Genomic DNA, 8,146 nt, shown 5'->3' with positions numbered 1-8,146 from the left:
CAGTACGCTATTGATTAGATGGCTTGTTTGAAAAGTAGGATGTCTGTAGGAGAGACAAACAAAAACAGGCTGAAGCTTAGCTGCCCCCCCCCCCTAGCCTCGTGAGACCATCCTGATCTCGCGAGTTTTCAAGGTTTCACTCGCAGATCAGTCTGGATACTCTCCGTTGAAGAAAATTTGGAGCCGTTCACCAAACGAACGTCCAATCAGCGTTGGCTTTGAGGCGGGTTGAGGTGTGACGCAACGGGAAGCGCGTCAGTTCAGTCTAAAGAACATGGCGGCTTCAGCCGATTAAACTAGCGTTAGCGTGGCTATCCAGCAAGTTTTATCGGCATTACAGAGTATTTCTTTGCTGAGCTAACGAGCCTTTACCTGCAGCAGCAAGAGTAGCTTGGCTTGTGGTTGTGTTTTCGTCGTCGCTCGTAACAGAGCGACGACGAATCTGATTGGTTCATTTGGCCCGTCTATCACCAACATAGGCCAATCAGCTAACCAGTATTTTCGCCCCTTCCCAAAATTACTTCAACGGAAGGTTTCCAGATGGATATGCGGAGCAAATCTATCTGGCGGAGTCAGGTAACCCCCCCCCCCCCCCCCAGTCATTGATTCTGTCAGCAGGGCAGTTAGTATGTTACAAACAGAGGAGGATCTATTCGCATCAGTTTGTGTAGGATGTTGTTATTGTCATGGATACAAGAAGATTAAAGGCACTGGCTGCACCTACAAGTCACTTGGAAGAACATTGCCTCCTTCTGAACTGTTGTTGTTTTGATACGTATGTCAGTCATCTCCCCACTTTGGGAAATAGCAACATAAGGCAATTATCTCAAGGAAAATACTCACAGTTACCGAGCACTTAAATGGTGCCTGGAGGCTTTATAAGGAATCATAGGTATGGAGCTGAGCAAATCTCTGTGTCCTTGTGTCAATAATCACAGCGCAATTAAGGTCTTTTTTATACCGTTTGGTTTGTTTTCAGCAAAGGGATTACATCATAATCATGTCTCCTACAAAGTCAAGGCTCTAACCAAAATTATTGTCAACAGTAATTAGTCTTTTTGCAGACAACACTCCACGAGGAGCCGTGAAAGCTATTTAACAAACTCCCACACTCACATTTACTCTTATAATCTTATAGCCTAAATGATTTACTGTTGCAACACGTATGTTGTATGGCTATCGTCCTCACACTCAACAACAACACAATAAATTAAAAAAGATTGAAAGCAGCAATTTATATTTCTCTGTGGGTATCCCTTTCACTGAAAGTGTTCACTGCTTTAATTGCAATTGGCATAATCCAATCCAACTTTATTCATGAAGTGATTAAACGTAGAGGCCAAATTGATGGAGAAATAAAAGCATATCACTAACAGAATAAATAAAATAGGACAATACATCGACATAAAACTGACATTCGGCAACATAATTGCAACATAAAACCAATTCCCCTATGAGTATTTAAAGTTAGAGAGAAAATAGGTGTTTTTAAAAGAGATTTAAAAAGGGCCAGGGAGGATGCCTGTTTAATGTGCAGCAGCAAATCATTCTAGACTTTAAGACCGGGTACAGATAAGGCCCGGCCCCCTCTGAGCTTGGGCTGGGTTCTCGGTACCAACGAGCAAAAGGTCAGCTGACCAGAACCAGGTAGCACGTAGGGCTGTGAAAGCTCTACGTGCTACGCTCTACGTGTTCACCTGAAGAACATTTCCAGGATTAAAGGACTGATGTCTCAGAAGGATCTGGAAAAATTAATCCATGCGTTTATTTTTAGTCGAATTGATTACTGCAATGGTGTTTTCACAGGTCTGCCTAAAAAGTGGATCAGACAGCTGCAGCTGATCCAGAACGCTGCTGCCTGTGTCCTCACTAAGACTAAGAAAGTAGAGCACATAACCCCAGTTCTAAAGTCCTTACACTGGCTCCCTTTATCTCAGAGAATAGACTTTAAAATACTTCTGTTAGTTTATAAATCCCCGAATGGCTCAGAACCTAAATACATCACAGACTTGTTATCAGTGTATCAACCCTCCAGACCACTCAGGTCTTCTGGCTCCAGCCTACTCTGCATACCTAGAACCAGAACTAAACAAGGAGAAGCAGCATTTAGTTCCTGTGCTCCACTTATCTGGAACAAACTTCCAGAAAACTGTAAAAGTGCTGAAAGCCGGAGTTCCTTTAAATCAAGATTAAAAACACATTTGTTCAAAATTGCCTTTGACATCATTAGTTCAACTTTTTTTTTTGTTGTTAGTCCAACTGTTTTTAATGTTCTATTTTATTCCTACTTGCTTTTATTCTGTTTTATTTTCCTATATTTTAATCATGTAAAGCACTTTGCATTGTCTCTGTACTGAATTGTGCTATATAAATAAATTTGCCTTGCCTTGCCTTGCCTTGCCTCAACATAGTGCATTGAATCCCCCCCCCCCCCCACCCCATTCCTCCAAATCAAACATTTCTCTGTGCGTTACTCTTCAGTGGGTCATGTCATGCATTTTCCCCTCATCTGTCCCACAGATGTGAACAGCAACTCACAAAGTCAAACAGAAACAGTCTGAATTGCTCACCGACTAGTCATTTTTCTGCGTGTGTGCGTCATGTCGTGTATGTGAAGACTTAATCTGACACACATCTGCAATCAGTGTGCTTGTTTAAGTGTTCGCACTCTCCTCTGCTAAACCTCTCGAGGGCTTTTGATCTCGGAAGACTTTTTATTTCCCACTTATGCAGCTGTTTTGTTTTGACTAAGATTTCCTTCATAATTTTCATTCACTTATTTAGTTGTTAGGATGAATTTGTCATGAAGCTGCTCTCATGTGAGCATGTTGGGTTTACTGAGTGGTACTTTGTTTAGTCTACACGCTCGGAAAGGGTTTGAGGTCGGATTAAAAAAGCACCACGCTGTGAGGATTCTTTTCCTTCAAAATTCTTGTGGGTTCCAGCTTTGGCAGAAATATGTAGCAACTACTCCCTCTGTTTATTTTACTTCGTTTAATAAAACCCCCCATCCAGCATGTCTCCTCACAGCAGAGCGTGCCTGCTCTCTGCCGGCTCGGAGCAGCAGGAATTTTCTTCCTGATGGCGAGGTGAACTCGAGTTGAATGGACTGAGTGCGGATTGATTGTTCCGATGCACAAAGCATGCACGCTGTGAAATGGGTCCAGACTGTTTTGGGTTTTGTGCTCGTACGGAGTTGGCCCGTAGCTTTACATTACCTTCACCCCCCCCCAAAGCCACGGCACCGTCATCCTGCTGTGTTTTGAACTTTGAGATTTATGCGTCTTCATTTGTTGGTGCCATAAAAGAAATGAAGACATTTTAATGATGAAACAAGAAGTCTTTAGTCTACACACTGTAACTTTTAAGTGCTTTGTTGCTTTAGTGGCTGCCGTTTAGTTGTGACAGCGTAACTTCTTTTTTTTTTTTTTTTTTTTTTTAATCTTTCATGGTAATGGCTTTATTGTCATGATATGTCGGATATTGATTTTGGTAATTTTCCCTGTTAGTTGTGAATCTTGTACTTCAGTGAATTCTTTGATGTGCATTTCTGATTTACTTACTTTGTTATCCAATAATTTTACTCAGCTGCATGTTTCTTCCCTGTAGTTTTACCTGTCGCTCTCCCTTAGTGGCCTTGGCTCCTGTCCCCCTCCCAGCTTTCATGCACCAGCACTGCAAAAAAGAACTGAAAGTAACATTTTCTTGAAATGAATGTATTTCACCTTGGTTTGAGCAGTTAAATAACTCTATTTGCCAATGGAATGAGTATATTTACCCCTAAAATTAGATATTCAGATACCTTGCACCTGAAATAAGATAATGGAGATTAATTGTTCCAATTTTTAGTGCAAAAAATCTTATTCCATTGAAAAATAGTCTTATGTGCCTTCTTAAATCAAGGGAAAATACACTAATAAATTTTTTTTTTACTTACTTTTGGTTCCCTTTTTGCAGTGAGTTAATTGTGCGGCGTTCCAGTTGGATTCAGAACTCGGAAATCCAGACTTCTGGTCAGAAGAATCAACTGGAACGGCCACTTAAGTCGGCCTTTCCCCTCGGAAATCCGGAGAACATTTTCAAGGCAGATTGTCGGATCCAATATGGCAGCTCCTCGCATTAACAACAGTAAACTGTGATGAATGACCAATGTAATAAGTAGCGGCTGCAACAGAATAAATTGAAAGTGGTACTTGCATGTGAAAGGTATGGTTTTAAATGACGTTTGTAGGAAGTACTATGAACAAAACAGCTTTTATAGCTGTTTATATTTTATGTTGGAATCCTGGCCTTTTTTATTTTGGTATCCAGACGTCTTCTACTGTGTTAACTGGAACACTGTTTACACGGGTTTACACCAATCCCAGCTCCCAGTTTTCATTTCTGAGGTACGCAGCATCAGACTTAGCTGACCTTTCTCCCAGTAATCACCGTCCTCTGTTTGTGCTCCTTTATTCAGTGATTCAGTCACATTCTCCTGTTTCTCTGTGTGGGCCTTGCTGTTTTGCTTGATATGCATTTAAGTAACTCCGGCTTTTGTCCATAAAACATTTCCACTATAATTTTACCTGCTTCTTGTCTGAGTTTGGATACCAAAGAACTACACATGATGACTCAATCTTTTTTCTTTTGTTTAATACTAAGTCTTCATTTTACTACTCATTTATTGATCTACCGTCAACGAACTTTGTCATGATGGCTCCAAGTCAGTTTGTCGCTTGTATCCCTATTTTTGGCCCATGTATTCCCGTTTTGTCTCTTCCTACTTTCATTTTAAACCTGTAAACAAACCACGGTGTACCTCTTTTACGTAAATAACTATCGGTTCATTTTATTTTATTTATTTATTTTTCTGTAGTTGAGTATTCTAATAAATGAAGGAGATGAAAATTTTGAAATAATGCTAAAATCTGTATAGCGTTATTGTGTTGTATATATTCTGTGAAGTCTACATTAGAATTTGCTTTCATCTAGCTTCTAACATGTCTTTGGACCGACTGACTGCTACAAAATATGAGATATTACCCTAGATCAAAAAAATAATAATTAAGGGACTTTTTGTTGCTAGATGTTTTTTGCTGAAGCCATATAATCACGTTCCCTAAGCTATTGGCTGAATATAGATAATTATATTAATTTGCTGGTTTAAATCTGCTCTGAAACATCCCCTAGATATGAATTCAAAAATTGTCAAGTATGGAACATTGAAAACCACATGGGTGAAATAGGGAAGGTAAAATGATCATCATCTTTTGTCGTCCTGTTTTTTTCTTTATTTATTTTTCCTCAACACTCCCATTCCTGGCTGCTGTTCTCCATGAGGGCTGGGCTGCTCCACTGAGCTGCAGACTCTGATTTCAGTCTCCTCTCCAAGCTTTTTGCTTGAAAGGACCATTAGGATGCTCACTCAATGTCTGGTTTTCCACAGGTTATGGTGATCTCACTCCGACTTTGTGACATTTTCTTTCCACCCTCTCAAATCTCAGCGTCTCTGTGTTCCAGAACCACTTTTCTGGGTCTCATCCTTCAGCCTTCTTTGGAGTTATTCTGAAATCCCTCAAGCTATCATTAATTCAGAGCAAAATAAAATAAAAAATATGATGTTTGAGACCAACACAAAGTAGTGCATAAATAATTAAGATGCTACATGATTTTCTTTTGCAAATAAAAATCTGAAAAGTCTGACATAAATTGAATATATAGAAAAGGTGGCACGGAAATTCAATCCATTGTATGAAAATGGATAGAGCATAAAAAACTGAGGGCTCAAAATAACCATGGAGGAGCTGCAGGGCGCTACTGCTGAGTTGTGGGAATCTGTTCACAGGACAACTGTCATGATTTAGGTTTTTTGTTTGTTTTGGTTTGGACTTTTCTGGATTCATTAAATTCCAGCCCCCTCAGCCATCAGCTACCTGTCATCTTCCAATCAGCTCAACCACATACCAGCCACTGCTCGGCACATGACCAGCTCCACCTGCTCCACTAATTGGATTCACTCTGCTCACCTGTTCACCTGTCTATATATACACCTGTCTCAGCCTACCTTTCCCTGTCAGATCGTCTAGTCTTGTTCTGCTGCCTGCATGTGAGTCCCTCCCCCCCAGTGTTTTTGTCCCTGAGCTTTCTGTTTCAGTGAACCTTTTCTCGCCCTTTACTAGTGCTTGTGCCCTCGCTGGGGACACATCGGCTGCTTCGGATCAAGTAACTCTGTCTTGTTGGATTATCGGGTCCTGTGAGCACTAATCGTTACAGACAGCCATGAATTGTGCGCTCTAAAAATCTGGCCTTTGTGGAACAGTGGTATGAAGAAACCATTGTGTCAAACATGTGGGTGGAGGTGCTCTGGACAAAAAAAACAACACCGCAGTTTGATTTTCTCAATAAAACAACGGTGGTAGCATCATGCAGTGGGACTTAATTCCTTCAACAGTGACGACTGGGCCAAAATGGACGGGGAAAAGGACGCAGTTAAATACAGGGCAAACCTTATAGAAAACCTGTTTGAGGCCGCAAGAGAGCTGAGACAAGGGCGAAGGTTCATGTTCCAGGGGAACAACACTAAACCCACTGTAAGGGTTACCTCAGCACACCCTTCAACGGAACCTGTGTCCTTAATCAACCCAACCTTTAGCAACAGATGATCTTCAGCTCCCACTAGAAGCACTGGTAACTTCCCTACATCAATAGAGAAAGTCCCAACACTTCCCACTCAATCACCTTACCTTGTAAACCAATTAACTTTCCACTCCTCAATTCACTTCCTGAACCGCTGTTTTGTCTGCATCTGTAACATTATTCAAGATTATTCTTTGCGTGATAAATAATAAATATCTTTAATCAAATCTGGTAAATTTGGTGACTTCTTTAGTTTTTTTAAATGTGCTGCAAAGAAAAAAAACACACAAAGTGCTCTCCGTGTTTGACAACTGCAAGAGCCACTCAGTCACATGAGAACTTTTGTCCAATAGATGTGAGCTGGATATTATGGCTAAATTACAAGACAGATATCATCCTTCACAAAATTTATCATGCAGACTTCTGTTTCACAACTCAACTATTATTTCTAAGTGCAAGCATGTTGATTATATTTGTTAATTTTTGCAACAAAGTTGAAACAGTTGTTTGAAGAGTTTCTCCGGTAAACGAGGGACTTAATGTTGGAGGGTTTTCTTACATTTAAAATATCTTTTACGGATAATCAACTGTCTTTGAGGTCATGATAGAGATCACATCAAATAAACCTGGATTGACTATAGCTGCACTCCATTAACAACAGCTTGAAGAGGTTTCCACAGAGACATGTTGGTATGCAGTGCTAATGCTATCCCCTGAAGGCTGGTTGGCCCCACCTCAGCACACAGCGCCTCAGCTCCAGCCCTCTTTACATTAACTGGTCAACAGTGCGCTTTCATCTCTTTTGACTTGATCCGAAGCAAACACTGCACATTATGACAGAAGCGAGGGTTTTCCCAACGTCTTCTAGCCCTCGCCCTCTGAGAGGCTTAACATATTTCCGAGAAAGAAAAGGGACCTCATGGACCACCAGGGGCACAATGATGTACCGTCTAAAAACAGAGAGACGTCTTCATGCCCCTCTGACTTTTTCACATTGTCACACAAGCAAAACGTTATTGCGTGATACCAGGACTGCTTGTATGTTTCACATTAATGAGGGAAAAGGGTTACGCAAAGTTGAATGTAGAGATTTAGTTTTCACAAAAATTGTGACTTTATTACGAAGCTGTAACTTGGCAAAAACATATGTTCCTCATAAAACGGCTTAGGGCCTTAAAATGATGGTTATGTTTTATAAAGAGAAAAATCACAATGTTTTTTTAAACACTGCCACTCAAAGGTTTGGGCTTACCTTTGTCATTCAATGGGTTTTCCTTATTTTTATGACTTTTATGACTTTTTATGACTACGTTGCAGATACATAATGAAGAAATCAAAACTATCAAAGGTTTATAGAGTTATGTATCAAACACAAGCTTGTAAAATTACTCAAAACATTTTGTATATTTTAGCTTTTTTTGAATACTTCCCCTTTGTTTTGATTACTGCTTTGGTCAGTCTTGGCCTGCTCTTGATGAGCTTCATGAGGTTAGTCACCTGAAATTTCCAACTGTCTCAAAGGAGTTCC

Source organism: Fundulus heteroclitus, chromosome 22, assembly GCF_011125445.2.
Source record: "Fundulus heteroclitus isolate FHET01 chromosome 22, MU-UCD_Fhet_4.1, whole genome shotgun sequence".
Classification (NCBI taxonomy): Eukaryota; Metazoa; Chordata; class Actinopteri; order Cyprinodontiformes; family Fundulidae; genus Fundulus; species Fundulus heteroclitus.
The sequence above is the reverse complement of the archived record's forward strand: the minus strand, read 5'-3'. Positions refer to the sequence as shown.